Below are 21,250 nucleotides of genomic sequence, written 5' to 3'. Positions count from 1 at the left end.
CTAAGGACATATATTGTGAAGAAGCTGGACATGATATAGATGATATGGATGAGGAAACACAAGAAATGGTTGTTGAGCATGTCAAAAATATCCTGATCTGTTAAATGCCCTTGATTTTGATGAATATGCTAGAAGTGTGGAGCAATGGACATCCAATAAAAAGCAGGAAACCCTTGCTGACATAAAGAGTGAATTGTTACATGGATTTCAGGATTTGAGATCGCCATATAAAGAGCCATCCCAGGATGAGGAATTTTATCTGCTGACTGGAGAAAATGAAGAGACCCTGTTAATGGAAAAAATTGTCCCCGCAGAGTCCAAAATCATCGTATAATTTGTGATCTGGAATCAAGCTTGACATGAATAATATTGAAAGAGGAGCTTTCTGATGATCTAGATATAGATCCTTTAGAAAAAATTGCAGAAGGCAGCATCCTTACCTATTGGGTGAAAACTATGACAAAAGTGAAGTACCTAGTTGAGTTAACTTGCAAAGAGAGTTCACTAAAGAATGATAACTATCAGGGTGCATAGGATAAGGATAAGGAGGTTAAGGATCCATATTTTGCGGAAGAGGATTCCATTTCACGAAGTGAACAAGAGAATGAAACCATTAAGTTCCTAATAGATAAAGAGCCAGGGGAGAGTATTATCCGTCCATGCTTGAAAGGGCCTACTCACTTGATTCTAACACTGAACATTTTCAATGGAGTTTATGCACAGAAGGATATTGTGGAGGGAGGAAAAGACCAAAAGGATTTTGCTAGCTATCTTCGACTTGGAAAATACTTTCAATTGGGGAGGAGACATTTGAAGATCTTGATGAGGTCATAGACAGATATATATTCAAGAGAGGATAAGATATTTCAGTATTTCGTTCTACTGTTTGGTGAGTCATAAAACACACATCAACAGACACCTTTCTACAGATGTAGGAACACACAAGCTCCTCTCTCTCTCTCTCACTCTCTCCCTCTGTCCCTTTGTCCCCCCTTCTTATCCCGCACTCTCTGCCCCTCTATGTATCTCTCCCTTTTAATAAATTTATTAAGTTAGTTAATTATTCAACAAAATATGCAACTAAATTTTACGTGAAATATTATATAGGAAAAAATATACCATTTTACATTCACGTACATTAAACATTTGATGAGAACTTTAACAAGAAAAATGATGCTTTGTTAATAATTGCTCTTAAAAAATGTGGAATTTTGGTAACATAGATTTTACATGCAATTTAAAAAAAAAGATCATGAAAATCATTAATCATATAAATCATATTTTAACATCATGAAATTCTAATAATGAATTTCACATAATTACTACAATATGAAAACTTGCTAACTTGATAGAACAATATCCATGATTTGATGGTGGTGTGAAAACACACCGTTAAACACGAAAACACTAAGAAATCCACGATGTATGCCTTTATGCCCCACATTCGACGACACACCGTTACATACGAAAACACTGAGAAATCCACGATGTATGCCCTTATGCCCCACATTCAACGGCAACCCTCTCATGCTGCTCAATCTTCCCATTACTGTTTGTGTTGTTAGATGGTCAATCCTGCATATATGAACTAAACATGCTTGAAAAATTAAAACCTGATTATTTTTTTAATGGAATACACCAAGGAGTGGCATCAGAAATATTGATCGTTTACAAACACAGTAAACAATCATCCGATAGCTCATTTTTTATCAGCATGTGTGGTCTTGCAATATTAGCAAATCAAGAGCAATAAAAAAATACAAGAGAAAGACACTTTATCAATACCGTTGACAATCTTGTCAAGAAGCACGTACATAGGAAACCAAACTGTGGAAAAAAAATAAGAAATTAAAAAAATATCCAAGAAAATTAGGAATATACATATAACATGGGACATAATCATGACTGTACAATCATCTACCAAAAATCCTCAATACTTTTGATAATCTTGTCAACGAAAACATACATAGGAAATCAAATAGGGACAAAAAGACAAAAAAATAAAAACATATGCAGGAAAATTAGGACTATAGATATAACATAGGACAGAATCATGAACTATACAATCATCTAGCAAATCACATTTCTATATGCTTTCAAGTTCTACAATTGAGCATTCATCATTTGCCACTCCTTGTGTATTCCACGTATGTATGGTTCAAATATAACTCTAATTAACAATGCAATGAACAACTATACCAAACGTTTACGAGATCATAAACTACGTGTTGTGAGAGATCAATGCAATACCATTAAACAAAGCCAACTAACCCTCTGGAATTATTTCACATGCCAATCGTGTGAATGCCAATGAAATGAACAACTAAACTATGTACTGACCAATGCCAATCATGTCAATGAAATGAATGACTAAACTATGCATATATCAAGTATGTATACATACGTACATACATGCGTGAACATACATATGCACAGACATACATATATACGCACATACATACATACATACACATGTACATACATGTGTACATACATACGCACCTACATACATACATACGCACATACATACACACATACATACATACATGCTTAGGAAAATAGAAAAAAAGTGCTCAGTAATGATTTCCAATATAGTGTTGTGACAGATCAATGCAATACCATTACACAAAGCCAATTAACCATCTGGAATGACTTCACATGCCAATCGTGCGAATGCCAATGCAATGAACAACTATCCTGCATATTGACCAATGCCAATCATGTCAATAAAATGGATGACTAAACTATGCATAGATCAAGTTTGTATACATATGTACATACATGTGTGTACATACATATGCACATACATACATGCATACGTACATACATGTGTGTACATACATACATACGCATATACATACATACATGCTTAGCAAAATAGTAAAAATGTGCTCAGTAATGAGTTCCAGTATAGTGTTGTGAGAGATCAATGCAATGCATAGATCAAGTATGTATACATGCGTACATACATGTGTGTACATACATATGCACATAATACATACATATGTACGTACATACATACATGTGTGTACATACATATTGTTTGTTTCAAATCTGTTTAGCAAAATAGTCAATATGTGCTCACTAATGAATTCCAATATAGTGTTGTGACAGATCAATACCACTGAAATGGACAACTAAACTTTGTAACAGTTTCTTGCCAGTAATGAGTTCTAGTATAGTGCTGTGAGAGATGAATGCAATACCATATAAATAGAGCCAATTCATAAGCTATGTATAGATCAATGGCAATCATGGCTTTTATCTAGACATAATCAATATGTGCTCAATATGTGCTCAATAATGAAATTTACAAGTATATCACTAGCTTTTATCTATACATAGCTGACCTATACATAGTTTATCATAGTTCTATTTCTATCTGCTATTTGCTTAGCACAGTCAATAGATGTGGTAACTATTTGTTTCAAATCTATTTAGCAAAATAGTCAATATGTGCTCACTAATAAATTCTAGTATGGTGCTATGAGAGATCAATACCAGTGAAATGAACAATTAAACTTTGTAATAGTGTCTGGCTGTTTGTGTCAAATCTATTTAGCAAAATAGTCAATATGTACTCAATAATGAATTCCAGTATGTGCTCACGTGATTACTTGTATATATCAAATGCCAATCATAATAGCAAAACATGGCAATTATGCTTTTATCTATATATAGTTGACCTATACATAGTTTATCATGGTTCAAATCTGTTTAGCAAAACAGTCCAATATATGCTGTAACAGTTGTTTAGAATCTGTTTAACAAAATAGTAAATATATGCTCACTAATGACTTCCAGTATAGTGTTGTGAGAGATCAATGCAATACCATTAATCAAAGTGAATCATGCCAATGAAATGAACAACTAAACTATGGATATATCAAGTATGTATAGATCCATGTAAAATCATTCAACATACTTATGATGTCATAAACTATGTACAGATCAATGCAATACCATTAAATGCAGTCAACTCATAAACTATGTATGGATACATGAAAGATCAATGGCAATCATGGCTTTTATCTATACATAGTTGACATATACATAATTTATCATGGTTCAAATCTGTTTAGCAAAATAGTCCAATACATGCTGTAACAGTTTGTTTAGAATTTGTTTAACAAAATAGTAAATATATGCTCACTAATGACTTCCAATATAGTGCTGTGAGAGATCAATGCAATACCATTAATCAAAGTGAATCATGCCAATGAAATGAACAACTAAACTATGGATATATCAAGTATGTATAGATCCATGCAAAATCACTCAACATACTTATGACGTTATAAACTATGTACAAATCAATGCAATACCATTAAACGCAGCCAACTCATAAACTATGTATGGATACATGGAAGATCAATGACAATCATGGCTTTTATCTATACATAGTTGACATATACATAATTTATCATGGTTCAAATCTGTTTAGCAAAATAGTCCAATACATGCTGTAACAGTTTGTTTAGAATTTGTTTAACAAAATAGTAAATATATGCTCACTAATGATTTCCAGTATAGTGCTGTGAGAGATCAATGCAATACCATTAATCAAAGTGAATCATGCCAATGAAATGAACAACTAAACTATGGATATATCAAGTATGTATAGATCCATGCAAAATCACTCAACGTACTTATGACGTCATAAACTATGTACAAATCAATGCAATACCATTAAACGCAGCCAACTCATAAACTATGTATGGATACATGGAAGATCAATGACAATCATGGCTTTTATCTATACATAGTTGACATATACATAATTTATCATGGTTCAAATCTGTTTAGCAAAACAGTCCAATACATGCTGTAATAGTTTGTTTAGAATTTGTTTAACAAAATAGTAAATATATGCTCACTAATGACTTCCAGTATAGTGCTGTGAGAGATCAATGCAATACCATTAATCAAAGTGAATCATGCCAATGAAATGAACAACTAAACTATGGATATATCAAGTATGTATAGATCCATGCAAAATCATTCAACATACTTATGATGTCATAAACTATGTACAAATCAATGCAATACCATTAAACACAGCCAACACATAAACTATGTATGAATACATGGAAGATCAATGACAATCATGGGTTTTATCTATACATAATTTATCATGGTTCAAATCTGTGAGAGATCACTAATTAAATAGTCAAAATGTGCTCAATAATGAGTTCCAATATAGTGATGTGAGATTAATATAGTTTTAGTTTAGTGCTATTAGAGATTAATGCAAAACCATTGAATAGAGTAATCATGCAGCATAAGTCATTGCAATCTAGTCAGTAGCTGAAATAGCTAAATGGTACCAAATGTCATTGCAATCCACTCCACTCTCTCCACCTCATCCATCATCAAGAATCCTTTGGCTCTTTCACGTTGAAGCACGAAGGTATCATGTGCTTTCACGAAAATTGCTCGACTCAATTCAGGGACAGCTTTGAGAGCAATATATGCAGCAGTCAAAATATTATCATCTTCAGATTTATCCACTTTTACAATCTGAGGCTTAATGAGGCCATCTTTCAGTTCCTTCATAGTTTCGCATATCACATCCAATGATGCAGCCAAAGATGTCTTCTTCCTGTTTCCCCTCCTTGATGATGATGGTGGAGGAGTCCCTCTAGCACTTGCACTCGACTGATTGGAATGATATAACTCTTCATCAATATCTGGTTGGCTGTCAAGAGGTGTACCACAATTGGTATCATCTTCATCAAGCACATTAAATGCATCGTTCATATGGTGCCCTTCTTCAGCATCAAGGGGTGTTGTAGATGCGAACCCTTCAGCAATGTCATTACCAACAATTACAGCCAACTCATTGAAATATTGGAAAGGTGACCTCTTATACATTTTTGCATTTTTGAATTCTCTCCTCTACATATAAGCATTAATAGATGGATTAGGTTGTAATTTTTTCATTATTAAAATAAGAAGGAAAAATTTCTTCAATGAAAAGAGTACAAAGATGATCCTACCTTCAAAAGGTCATCCCACACTGAATCCTCAGCATCCACAGTTTGAGTTTCTTCATTCCAAGCTAACCCACTTGTATTTTTCAAGTCCTTCATTACTTTATATCCTACTTTCCATGTTTTTAGCTTATTCTTAAAATGATCTCGTGACAGATTCGAGTTCATCGCTGAATTGAATGTCCTCTCTATCGCAGTCCATGCCTCTTTTTTAAACCCACCTTCACCTTTCCGTCCGAGATGGACTTGTTCAAGGAGCAAGTCTAAAAACTTGCATTCCATCGATTTTGTCCACATTTTATTCTTTGAAGAAGAAGATTTGTTGCTCACAGCGAGGGATCCATCTATATCACTCAAAGTAATGGGAGAACACATCTGTTTCACATGATCAGATCTATCCATGCTCATCATGAGCTCGGTATATGCCATTGTGTACTCCTTCCTGTATTTCATTTAAATTTGAAATAGAAAATCTTTAACTATCAATTTGTAAAACGTCATAATGGAACAAGGCTAACATATTGAATAGGTAAACGTATTACGATTTAAAGTAATCATACAACTGAAATTGAAAGTTATTGCTCTTTAAATTTAAATAGAATGCAGCAAGCAGTAACATCAGAAAAATAGGATTTTCAACGAATTCGTTGTTCTCTTCTTACTAGTGGGCTTATGATCTTCATCATTTGGTACTCCTTGCTGTATTTCATTTAAAATTGAAGATGATAAACTTTAAATATCATTTTTTAATACATCCTAATGCAATGAGGCTAACATTTAATAAACTTGAAAGAATTTAACTGAAGATGATACACATTTTAAGCAATAATTGATGATAACACATCAACATCAAAAAAACTACCAGTAAGACAAAATGGTGATATCAATGGCAAGTAAATAGTCATGAGCCCCATTATGAAGCATGTTATTCTACTTTCTCAATGCAAAGATGTATAATAATTGTGCTTTCTTGCATTTAAATCAATGTAATCTATATTTCAAGTTGAATTGTGTATTGCAGATATGATCAACAATTTTTGTACATAATGTAGGTGTGAAATTGAAAGTTAATGTTCTTTTTATTTAATTAGAATGTAGCAAAGACTGATATCAGAATAACGAAATCAAACACCATCATTGTATATGCATACATCAATTTAATCATATAAAGCACATTGCCTTCTAATAAATCATTTATTCTCGAGATCTATAATCTTCCCACATCCTATTTGCTATATCTTCTCAAAATTGGGCCCACTCATTTCTATCCTCCTGAGACAACCCATATGTCTCAAGTAGTGGCACCTCTATCCCATCACGATCATCTTCCTCTTCAATAGCTTCTTCCGATGGAAGGCCATCCTCTATCGTAATGAAATTGTGAAGTATGCAACATGCTAAAACAATATAGGATTGTTTCATGATATCATAAGACGTTGCATGTCTTAAGATTGGAAAACGCTGCTTCAGAATACCAAATGTACGTTCTACTGCATTTCTAAGAGAGGAGTGTCGATGGTTGAACAACTCATGTGCAGAGTTTATTGGGTTTTCTCTTGACCACTCTTTCAAGTGGTAGCGTGTACACCGATAAGGAGCGAGAAATCCAGGTGCATTTGGATATCCAGCATCCACGAGATAATATTTTCCTATATAAAGAAAGTATATTGTCAATACTTGAACCATTTAGCATAACCTTGAGTATATTAAAATGTGATTTGGCTTACCAGGGGGAACTACAAGTGGATCTGATCTGGATAGAGCTGAGGCTAGAACACGGCTATTTGCAGCAGAGCCTTCCCAACCAGCAAGGCAATACTAAAACTTACAATCAAAGGAGCAGACACCCATAACATTTTGCGATAGGTTCCCTTTTCTATCACGATATTTACCTTGTATGTCGACATCAACTCGCACTGGAATATGGGTACCGTCGATGGCTCCAATGCAATCCTGTGGGATATGATACACTGATCAAATGTATGCTCAAGTAATAATAAGATAAGGACAACATTCTAGACAATAAACTTGTAATAATGTGTGATTTACCTTGAAGAATGGTTCAAAACGATCCTTCCCACTAATTTCAGGAGGAGTGCCTGGACTAGGTGGTATGAAGTAATCTCTGTGAAGGGCTAAGATAGCCATCAAAACCTTGTGGAAGTATCGACTGACTGTCTCTCTTGAGTGTCCAAAGTTATGGGCAATCTTTCGGTTCCTTAGATTGTGCCCAAGGGTGTGGAGGAACATCACTAGTTGTTCCTCTAACTTCAAGTGGATCGTATCTCTCAAGCTTCCTTTCAGCCTCAAAATACGAGCTAGAGAAAAGAAGGCTGCCCTACTCATCCGAATCTGATCATGACAATCCACCTCATTCGAATGAATAATGTCTCTACAAAAGAAATTTCCTTTTCTTATTCGTTTACCCATTTGACTACCTTCTCGGGCTACCAGTACTTTGGCTATGCCAACAAAAGCAAAAAGAATTGTGAGAATGCAGGTGTATGTGGTCTTCCTAACTATGCTTCCTTGGACCTCTATACTCTCCATAGGATCCATTAGTGACCTGAAATGTGGACAATTTAAACACTATCAGTTATGAAATATCAACTATCACCTATCGAGATACAACATGATTATTTGCTAGCCTCATTGCATTAAGAAGTCAATTATTTATTCAAATACAACAAGGAGTACCAACTACCGAGGATCATAAGCCCATAAAGAACAAATTACAATGTGTCATTATACTCCATGTAATCTATCTATACCAATGAAAGCATAATATTGATTCCATTTGTCTATATGTATACACACATGTATGTATATATGTATGTGCACACACATGTATGTATGCATGTATGTACGTACACACACACACACATGTATGTATGCATGTACGTATGTACACACACATGTATGTATGTGTGTATGTACACACACACACATGAATGTATGTATGTATGTATGCATGGATGTACGTACACACACACACACATGTATGCATGCATGTACGTAGACACACACATGTATGCATGCATGCATGTACGTACACACACAAGTATGTATGTGTGTACGTACATACACACACATGTATGTATGTACACATACACATGTACAAACTATAACTTGAATTTGGGCTTTTATGAATGTGTTTTAATAAATCGTCGGGTCCGCTGAAATTGAGGCTCGTCTTTTAGAAGATGAAAAGTAACATAGTTGGCAATAGGAATAGAGTTTCTTTCTGCATTGATCTATACATAGTTTGAAATCATGGCTTTTATCTATACATAGTTTATGACCTCATAAGTATGTTGAATGATTTTGCATGGATCAATACATACTTGATATATCCATAGTTTAGTTGTTCATTTCATTGGCATGATTCACTTTGATTAATGGTATTGCATTGATCTCTCACATCACTATACTGGAACTCATTGGACTATTTTGCTAAACAGATTTGAACCATGATAAACTATGTATAGGTCAACTATGTATAGATAAAAGCATGATTGCCATGTTTTTCTATTATGATTGGCACTATAATATATACAGGTAATCACATGATCACATACTGGAATTCATTATTGAGCACATATTGATTATGTATAGATAAAAGCCATGATTGCCATTGATCTATACATAGTTTATGATTTGGCTCTATTTAATGGTATTGCATTCATCTCTCACAGCAGTACACTAGAACTCATTACTGGCAAGAAACTGTTACAAAGTTTAGTTGTTCATTTCACTGGTATTGATCTCTCACAACACTATACTGAAAGTCATTAGTGAGCATATATTGACTATTTTGTCAAACAGATTCTAAACAAACTGTTACAGCATATATTGGACTGTTTTGCTAAACAGATTTGAACCATGATAAACTATGTATAGGTCAACTATGTATAGATAAAAGCCATGATTGCCATGTTTTGCTTGATTGGCACTATGATATATACAGGTAATCACATGAGCACACACTAGAATTCATTATTAAGCACATATTGAGCACATATTGATTATGTATAGATAAAAGCCATGATTGACATTGATCTATACATAGTTGATTCATACATAGTTTATGACTTGACTCTATTTAATGGTATTGCATTCATCTCTCACAGCAGTATACTAGAACTCATTACTGGCAAGAAATAGTTAGAAAGTTTAGTTATTCATTTCACTGGTATTGATCTCTCACAACACTATACTGGAATTTATTAGTGAGCACAAGTTTATGACTTGGCTCTATTTAATGGTATTTCATTCATCTCTCACAACAACATACTAGAACTCATTACTGGCAAGAAATTGTTACAAAGTTTGGTTGTTCATTTCACTGGTATTGATCTCTCACAGCACTATAATGGAATTTATTAGTGAGCACATATTGACTATTTTGCTAAACAGATTTAAAACAAACACCCAGAAATTGTTACAAAGTTTAATTTTTCATTTCACTGGTATTGATCTCTCACAGCACTATACTCGAATTTATTAGTGAGCACATATTGACTATTTTAAAAACAGATTTGAAACAAACAGTTACCACATATATTGACTATTTTAAAAATAGATTTGAAACAAACAGTTACGTTTGAATGAACCAAAAAAACTTAAAAAAATCCAGTACGCAAAGGTGGGTGTGAGAGGAGAACCGTTTACCGCCGCCGCTGTTCAAAGTGGAGAAGAGAAATCGCAGAAAATGCCACAGCCACACGCCACGGCCACAGGAAACCACGGCCACAGAAAACCCACAAACCAGAAACCCTCGCAAACCACGGCCACAGAAAACCCACAAGCCCAACAAACGCAGCAAACCAAAAACCCTCGCCTTCGCACAACAGAGCACGAAAACAATACAACCGTCGTCTTCCAAAAAATCCAATTTGTTCTTCCAAAAACCTAAGGCGGATTCGACGGACCCGATGATTTATTCAAACGCATTCATAAAAACCCAAAACCTGGTTTTCATTTCAACTTCCACCTATTTCTTGGAAGAAATTTCTTCCAATTTTTGAGCGAAATTGGCAGACAAAACCCGAAACCGGGTTATGTGTTTGATGAACCAAACGCCACCATTTTCTTCCATAACCCGATTTTGGCGCTGAAAACCCTATTCCGCGCCCGGTATTCCCGTAACCAAACGGGGCCATATAGGGAACGCCTTCGGCGTAATTATGAATACCGTATTTCTCTTTCCAAAATTTGTATATACAATTCATGTATTTTTTTAAAAAAAAATTATCACTAAGTGATCAGTCTTATAATAGTATTAGAGAATGTTGTGTTCTTTCAAGATGACAAAGTTCACTTATGATGAATAAAAATCAAATAGCCACTTGTGCCCACTGTCTCATAAAAAATTGTAATTAAATATATTCACAGCCAATTATAATTATTCTGGAATAAATATTCACCTTTTATGTTTTTGAAGTACTAGATAGCAGTTAAAAGGATGGGGGCTACGTAAAAATTCCCATTACAGTCACTAATTATAAATCTCCTATCTTAAATGATTATTAAACTACTTAAAATAAATTCACGATTAATATCGAAAAATAACACAACTACAACCTCACTTATAAAATACAAAAATAAATTCACAACACAAAGAACACAATATTTTTAGACAAATCATTCCTAGAAAAATGGCTAAGAGAAAACCAATTCTATAGATCAGGAATTAAATTAACTTCAGCAAATCAAGAGATACAAAATTCCTTGCCTCTCACTGATAGAAGTCAGACAATCTCCTAATTTCTCTTGTTGATATTCCTCTACTATTATTCCCAACATTATCATTGTGCCCTTGCTAACACTGCAAGACTGTTTGCTATCACTACAAATGCTTCTACAAACTTTTTCTCCAAATGCCCCGTTCACCCCCTTTCATACCACTCCTATTGGAAAACCAATGGCCGAGATTGATTCTCAATTGACAGTTGAGATTAAAAACAACTTAACAACCCTAACCAAGTTTGTTTCTGGTTGCTTCTAAAAGTGCTCAATTAATTAACAAATATTTTTTCCAGCTGTAGCCAATTAGTTAGTAAAACAATCACTTGCTAAATAATAGCATATGAACTAACAACTATCCAAGCTACCAGAACTAACACTCCCTCTTAGCAAGGAAGTTGTTTTGCATGACACCTAACTTATCTTTGATAATTTAGTCTTCCCCAATGCCTTAGTTAAAATGTTTGCTACCTGCTTCTTTGTAGGTATGTATTGTAGTTGAACAACACTCTATCATACACAATCTCTAATGAAGGGATCTCTGATGTCTATACATTTAGACCTATCATGAAATATTGGATTCTTGGATAATTTGATGCAACTCTGATTATCGTAGTGTATCATAGTAGTCTCAACCTTTTGACCAAATAAGGCTACTAATAACTTTTGAGGTCATATAACTTCACATGTCACCATGCTAGCTGCTATGTATTCTACTTCTATTGAACTCAGAACCATAGATTTCTACTTCCTGCTGAACCAAGATACAACTCCTGATCCCAAACTGAAATAACTCCCTAAAGTGCTCCTTTTGTTTTTTGTACTCCCTGCCCAATCTACATAAGTATAGCCTATCAATCTGATACCTTCACCTTGAACATATCTAATCCCATACTCAAGTGTACCATGTAAGTAACGTAGCACATGCTTGGTCATTGTCCAATGCATTGTCTTTGGTTCAACCATTAACTGGCTGAGTTCACTGCAAATGCAATATCTGACCTATTGTTGACCAAGTACATAAGTGAACCAATCAACTGCCTATATAAAGTGAGATCTACATCCTTCTCCTTAGATGTATCTACTTTCCTCCAATTTGTGATCATGGGTGTAAACATGGCTTTGCAATCCTCCATCTCAAAATTCTTCAAGATCTCAATGTAATATTTCCCTTGACAAAGGAAAATCTCTCCATCTATTTTCCATACTTCCATGCCTAGAAAGTAGTGCATAAGTCCTAAATCCTTTATCTCAAACTCTTTTGCAAGGTCCCTCTTGAAATCCTCTATGAGCCCTAATCCAACTATAAGAAATAGGTTATCCACATAAAGAACAAGAATGAGAACTTCACCCACAACCACTAATTACTCTTCACAAAGCCCATTTCTTGCAAGTATGTATCAATGCACTCATACCACTCTTTGAGAGCCTGTTTGAGTTTGTATAAGGATTTCTTCAATATGCACACATGGGTCTCCTTGTTGTGTGCTAAAAGGCCTTCTGGTTTCTTTATGTACACCTCCTCCTTTAATTCACTATTCAGGAATGTTGTCTTGACATCCATTTGATGGATTTTCCATCCCATCTATGTTGTAGATGAGATCATAGCTCGTATAGAAGTATACCTAGCCACTGGAGCAAATGTCTCCTCATATTCTATTCCCTCCTTCTGAGAGAACCCCTTGGCTAGGAACCTTGCCTTGTATTTCTTGATGCTACCATGTGCATCATGCTTTCACTTATAGATCTAGCATGATCCAATTACTGTCCAATCTATTGGTCTAGGTACTACCTCCCACACATCATTCTGCATAATTGAGTTATACTTCTCAACCATAGCATCCTACCATAGTTAATGCCTTGCAGTCTCCTAATAGCTAGAAGTTTCACTATCTACCAACTGAATAACTAATGCCACATAATCATTGAACTTGGTTGGTTGTCTCCGCTCTCTAGTACTCCTTCTAGGAGCTCCCGAACTCCTAAGTATCCCTTTGTGTCTCTTGAACCTCACAGTTTCTGTTGCCAACTATAGAGGATGAAATATCAACCTCTAAGTCTTCTAGATGCATTTCCTATTGCTCCATGCTCTATGAAACTTCACCAACTGACTCTATAATTATACTAGTAACTGTACTTGTGCTTTGCTACCCTTGACTAGGCCTTGGAGCTTCTATTAGCTACTCACTCTGATCATCTACTGGCAAATCTCTAGACCTTCTAAATGCCTTGTCCTATATGAACTTGACATCATGTCTAACAATAACTCTTTTGGTCCTGGGGATAAAAATCCTATATGCCTTTGAGGTTTCACTGTACCCAACAAAGTACCCCCTCTCTACAGTCTGATTTAACTTGGTATGTGTATGTCCTGGACTATGAAAATATACCAAGCTCCCAAATATTTTGAAGTGACTAACATCTAGCTTTGTTCCTATGAAAGCTTCCTCTAGTGTCATCTTCCCTAATGCCTTGTGTGGAACCCTATTTTGAATGTAGACTATTGTACTACATGCCTCTACCCATAAATAATAGGGCATGTCCTAGTCATGTAGCATAGTCCTTGCTGCCTTCAATAAAGAATGGTTCTTCCTCTCAGCAAATCCATTCTATTATGAATTGTAAGGAACAATCCACTCTCTCTTGATTCCTTCTCTGGTACATAACTCCTGGAAATCATTTCCTTTGTACATGCCTCCATTGTCTAATTGAAGAACCTTTATCTTTCTTCCTATTGAGTTCTCTGCAAGAGCCTTGAACTCTTTGAACCGGCTGAAAACCTCATCCTTGGTCTTCAAGAAGTATATCCAGGTCTTCTTGGAGAAATCATTGATAAAAATAACATAGTACTCATATCCTTTAAGAGACTTTGTCGACATCAGTCCACATACATCTGAATGTACTAGATCAAGAACACCCTAAGATTTAGTGTCACTCCTTGGAAAAGATGCTTTCACAAACCTCCCCAACATGCATCCCTTACATACATCATCATGCTTTGTGCTTACCTCTGGAACACCTGTCACTATCTCACGAAGCAATTTGAGTGATCCATGATGAATATGGCCCATCCTCCTATGTCATAGCTCTCCAAGATCTCTAGGATTATTGTTGCTCATGAGTGCCTTAGGAGTATTAAACTACAAGATATAAAGGTGACCACTCCTAACTCATATAGTTATAGATAACTTCCAATCCTTGTGCTTAATCAACACATGTGTCCCTCTAAAGAGTACATTATACCCCCTATCCTGAAGAACAAATATAGAAATCAAATTCATACCTAAGCCTGGCACATGCAACACATCATGAAGTGGAATTATCTTTCCATTCTCCCTCTAAAACTAAACAGTCCCTTTACCAACTAGGTTGAGTTTGGACAAGTTTCCCATAGAAATATGGATATTGGTGTTCTCCTCCTTATAATTAGAGAAGTACTCTCTAACTGCTATCATATGAAATGATGCCCCACTATCTATATACCAAGCACACTATGAGGTTGAGCTCACCATACAAGCTATAAGTGCAAAATCATCTTCCATTCTATTGGAGAGTTATTTTGCACTTGCTAAAGCTACCACCTGCTTCTTTTCCTTCTTCCTTTCTGGGAAATCACTGACATAGTGACCATACTCGTGACAACCAAAGAATTTAACCTTAGAAAGGTCCTTCTTCTTCTCACTTTGTGAATTTGATCCTTTGCTAGACCCCTTCTTTGCTTTCCCTTTCCCCACTAGGGCAACTCTTTCCTGTTCCACCTCACTTTTCTGACTCTTGTTGGCACCATTGACAAGACTTAGTCTAAAATCCTCCTGAGTGAAATCAATCCATAGTTGATCCCAACACAGTAAGGTATCTCATCCCTTAACAACTTGAACAAAGATAGTCCATTGTTTAGTAAAGCTGTTTAGGGCTATTCTCATTAGCTCGTCATCACTAGGGCTATCTCCAATAGTATCTAACTCATCATTGACAAGTCTAAGCTTGGTGAGGTAACTTGTGATGTCTTCTCCCTAGTTCATCCGAGTATTCTTCAACTTCTCTCTAAAAATCATCTTCCTATTGGTGGTAGCATTCTAGTACAGATTCATAATGGCATCCCACATCTTCTTCGCTATATCTAGCTCCGAGATATGTGGAACAATATGATCCTTGACACCATCAGGGATTATCCTCCTCACCTTGGCATCTTCCTTCTTGTATTGTACAAGTTGTGTAACATGTGTGGGTATAGCTACAATAATGGTAACATAATCCTTGATACCATTCTCTTCCAACAATAAAGAAAGTTGGGCCTTCTAGACACCAAAATTTGAGGCACAATCCAATCTATCATGATCTCTCAAACTAGCTGAAGCCATCTCAAGGGATAAAATCAATATAAATCTAAAGAGATCAATCTAGGTTTTATAAACCATTAATTTCTTTTCTAGGCAAAAAACACTTCTACCCTTAACGCTGCTCTGATACAATGTGAAAATTCCTATTGTAGTCACTGATTATTAATCTCCTATCTTAAATGATTATTAAATTACCAAAAATAAAGTCATGGATAATATCAAAAAATAACACAACTACAACTTCACTTATAAAATACAAAAAGAAATTCACAACACAAAGAACATAATAATTTCTGACAAATCGTCCCTTGAAAAACCCCTAAGGGAAAACCTATTCTACAATGAGGAATTATATTACCTTCAGAAATCAAGAGATACAAAATTCCTTGCCTCACTGGCAGAACTCAAACAACCTCCTAATTTCTTCCACTGATATTCCTTTCTGTTATTCCCAACGTTATCACTTTGCCCTTGCTAACACTGCAAGACTATTTCCTATCACTACAAACTCATTCTCTAACATGTTGCAAATTCTTCTAAAAATGTTTTCTCAAAATGCCTCGTTGACCCCCTTTTATACTACTCCTATTGGAAAACCAACAACCAAGATTGATTCTCAATCAATGGTCAAGATTAAAAACAACTTAACAACCCTAACTAAGTTGGTTTCTAGTTGCTTCTAAAAGTGGTCAATTAATTAACAAATATTTATCCCAATTCTTACCAATTAATTAGTAAAACAATTACTTGCTAAATAATAGCATATGGATGAACAAATATCCAAGCTATCAAAACTAACATGCTAACCCCAGAGTACAAAAAGACTAAGAGATCAGCCACAGGTTACCTCCCAATCATCTAACTAATACCAATTTTATACTTAAAAAAGAAAATATGATCCAGAACATCACTAACAACCTACTGCTAACACACATATAAAAAGGAGAATCATTCCAGTGGTAAGGAAACATACTACTACTATCAGTCTAACATTTAAACTTATACATATAAAATAAAGCCTAATAGGGCATCAAGTTCAAAGTAATTGATATCATAACAAAAAAAACAAAAATAATAGAAGGGTTAACTACTCTCCTTCTTTTTAGGTTCCTCATCCTTCTTCGCCTCAAGTTCATCCCTATTCACATCTACCCCTCACTCTAATATTTTTTTATTTTATAGATTTAATTATTTTATTTATTTTCTCTTAATATTATAAAATTTATTAAATTAATGAAGTATTTATAATTTCCTATTAATAAAATAAAATAAAATTCAATATTGAAGATGTGTAGGTAAAAGTAATTCTAGGTTATATGTTAAATATATATATGGATAGATTACATAGATTTAAATTATTATTTTTTTAACTTCAAATTGATCTTATTGGTCATTTCTATAAAGATCATTACTTTTTAGAAGTTGTAAAAATGTACTTAAGAGAGTATTATCTTCAAAATTCTCTCTTTCATAAAAATTGACCTTAATTTATGATTTTTTCATAACAAAAGAAAATTAAAGAAATTACAAGATGTGATGGTTATGATTTTTACTAAAAGGAAATGTCTTTGATGATAATTGAATTCTTGCACTTAAAATATATATAGAAAGAAAGTACAAGCCAAAACTTTATATATCAAATGAATTTTTAATTTTTTTTAAAATCAACTATTATTATTATTGATGTGGAAAAGAAAATAAAAATAAAATAGGAAAATGAAAGAGATGAGAATTCTAATATTTCACATTTCTATAAAATTTATAAGAAGGATAATATAAGATAGTGATTTGGATGGAGAAAGGAGTTTCTACGTATGTTCACCAAAAGGAAATGCATAAGATAGGGATAGAAAGACGTATAAGGGCTTAAAGTAATTTTAGGACATGTTAAAGACATACACATGGAAAATGATGGGTCGATTACATAGATGTCATAGAGGTTTAAAGTTATTATTTATTTAGCTTCAAATTGATGTCATTGGTCATTTCTATAAAGATCATTACTTTTAGAAGTTGTTAAAATATATTCAAGAAAGTACTATCTTGAAAATTCTCTCTTTCATAAAGATTGACATTGATTTATGATTTTAGATGAAAAAATAATTTAAAATTTAGAAAATGGACTGATTGAGATTTTTACTAAGAAAGGAAGTGTCTTTAATAAGACATTGTTCAACAATACATATTAATTATGAAAGAAATATAAATAAAATAGAAAAATGAAAGAGATCAGATTGATTTCTGAAAATTTTCAAGTTTCTTGAAAATTTATAAGAGGGACTAGTATAAGATAGTGATGTGGATGGAGAAAGGATTTTCTATGTATGTTCAACAGTAGAAAAGATTACGCTCATGAGGAAAAACATGCTTCTAAATTTTATTCTTCCTTCAATTAGGAATACAAATGTGACTGAACTAAAAAAACAGTGAATATATTCTTGAATAAATGAATTGTCGATGAGTAAACCAAAAAAAGATAGAGAGCTGTAATTAATGACGGATGCTCGTTGGGTCGATCCACGCTATCAGTCGGATGCCAAGATTGCTTGAGCCTCCCTTTCGTATTCGAAGTCATACTTTTGGGAGTCGTCAGCAGACCAGACAACTATTCCTTCAAGCTTCCCTTTTTTCTTCAACTCTTTGCACGCCTCAAAGAATCCCTTGTCTGGTTGGAGGCCTTCTGACCCGGTATCTGTGGTGAAGCTGCTCAACAATTTTCCTCCCTTGTAGTTTGAGGCCTGAGTGTCGAAATACTGTAGAAATTGTTTGACAGTGGTTCTCTTATCGTAGGCATAGAACTGGAAATTAACATAGTCTATAGATCGACCATATTTATTCCACAGTGCCTTGTAATTCGACTGCACGGGGCCGTCATCTTCATAAGGAGCAATGGACGCCATGGAGATGACCTTCTTCTTCTTCAACTGTTCGATCAGTTCCCCCACACACTCAGAAAATGTTTTTGGGTCGGAAAAGTCGAAATGCTCGTAGTCGATGTCGATGCCGTCGAGATGGTATTCTTTGATTATCTCTGTGAGAGAAGAAACTGCGTTGCTAACCCATGAAGAAACAGAAGATGGTTGGAACTGTACATGGGTTCCATCCTCTCCTGCCACGTCACCGCCTAAGCTGACGGCAAACTTGACATTCTTATGCTTCGACTTCATCTCCAACACGTCCTGAGGGCTGAGATTATCAGTGTCCCAGAAGACGTTGAATTTTCCGTTTGTTGGAGAGGGAGAATGAGAAGAAGTTGTGTAGTGGATGGCAAATGACAGAATAAAATGGACTTCAACGTGGTCATTGATGGGCACATCTGAGAATTTGACGTTGAGGCCATCAGCGCCTATGTATTCCCTCAATAATCTGGCGTTACCACCTGCACAGAATCGTTTACAAGTAAAATTAAGAGTAAAAAGTTTTAAGAAGCCTGAAAAAAAAATTAGTCATATGATGATATCCGGAGTATCCTAAACATGAAATCGTACAGAATGAAATAGTGAGAAATAACAAAACAAAAAATCTTACAGAGTGAAATAGGGAGCGATAACAAAATCAGAGAAATGTAGATCTTCATGTAAGACTCCATGGTGAATGTAGCTTCACGAAGAGAAGAGAGTTGTGCGGAGTTTAAAGAGGAACGTATTGCTTTATAAGGAGAGTATTGCTTGTCTACTCTTGCTTACTTTATTGATATATTTGGTGGATGCATCTTCATTGCATATTCCTCTCCAATGGCCGAGTAATGGAAAAGACACGAACATAGTGAGTTGCTTTCTCGACAATGAATCTAAGCAGGAATGTATCTGGCAATGACTCTATGCATCGGATGACAGTTACATTTTCAGTCAAATGAACTCTTGGTGCTATCGATCACAGCTGTCAGCTGTTAACACATCACAACATTCACTTAGTACTTCCCGTGAGATAGCGAACAATTGCCAGCCTGCCTACAGCTACAATAATGAAATTCATTCCTCTACATTGTAACTTCTTGTTCTCCAAGGCTTATCTTCTTAGGGGTTCCGACTCCAAAGTTAACCATTTGCACTTTTTTGTCGCGCCGGCACGAGACAAGTCATTGTACTATTTAATTAATGTCTACGTTGAAAAAAAAGTAGGGAAACAGTTTAGTAGTTGTGAAGGCTAATTTTGCATATCTACAATTTCTAATCTGTATTTTGAAATTTGCAGATTTTTTCGGTGGATCTCTGTAGGTGAGTGAAAATAATAAAGCTAAACTTTTGGCACCTAAAGATTAATTCGTATTATTACTTCTTATATGTATGATAATTATTTATCAGTTCAAAATATAAATATTTCTTTTAAATAATACTTTAATAGAAATATAAAATAAACATGCATGTCATGTAAATTTATAACTCAAACGTTAGGTTATATATCAAGTTTTCCCACTACTACGAATATTGAATAAGAGGACTTCTCTAACTAATTTAGTTGTTTTAGTAACTCATGCTCATGTTCCTACTTATGTGGTGCCTCTAGAAGCTCTTTCTACAAATCTATTGAATTTTGGAATCATCCTATCTATCATTCTTGACTCTATCTCAAAACTATAGGGTTCCCTTTCCAAATATAGAAACTTGTCTGGGAAACTCATCTAATATGAGTGATGTTTATTCCACCTATAATCCACCAATTTCTCCTAGAAAATATATTTCATCTTGTACTATTGTTCATCATATAGATAGAGAAACTCTTTTATTATTTACAATTTGTAGATTGTTCCATTGGACCTATAAGTGTTTCTTTAATTAAGCTTTTAGTAAGGCTTTATTTTCTATTGTTTCTTTATTTGTTGCTTATTTCAATCTTAAACTATGTCTTCTATGTAGCACTCAATTTTTCATGATAGTTTATTTTTGTAAAAATAATGCTAATAATATTTTCTTGATATCCTAACCACAATAAAATTAGATTAGGTTTTGTTCAGTCAAGGTATATAGTTTTATCCAAGGTCACAAAGTATTTTAAATTTATACAAATATTGTTTGTTTTTTATCATTAACCAAATAAAAAAATATAATGTAAAATATTCATAATTGTGGGTAATTGTATCATTATATTTTGGAAATATTTTTGTAGTTAGAAATGATGAATCATTGATCTTGATTCTAGATAACTATGAGTTTATATGGGCATTCTCTATTT

General features: G+C 34.4%; 1 pseudogene; it reads right to left on the bottom strand.

Moving 5' to 3' along the window:
• Positions 1-18,603: 18,603 nt before the first annotated feature.
• LOC149577548 (chitinase 2 pseudogene) lies at positions 18,604-19,667 on the bottom strand (annotated as a pseudogene).
• Between the last annotated feature and the right edge of the window lie 1,583 nt (positions 19,668-21,250).

The sequence above is a fragment of the Cupressus sempervirens genome, chromosome 1 (assembly GCF_028749045.1).
Source record: "Cupressus sempervirens isolate cs-2001-9-10 chromosome 1, ASM2874904v1, whole genome shotgun sequence".
NCBI lineage: Eukaryota > Viridiplantae > Streptophyta > Pinopsida > Cupressales > Cupressaceae > Cupressus > Cupressus sempervirens.
This window is presented reverse-complemented; position numbering and strand designations above follow the sequence as displayed.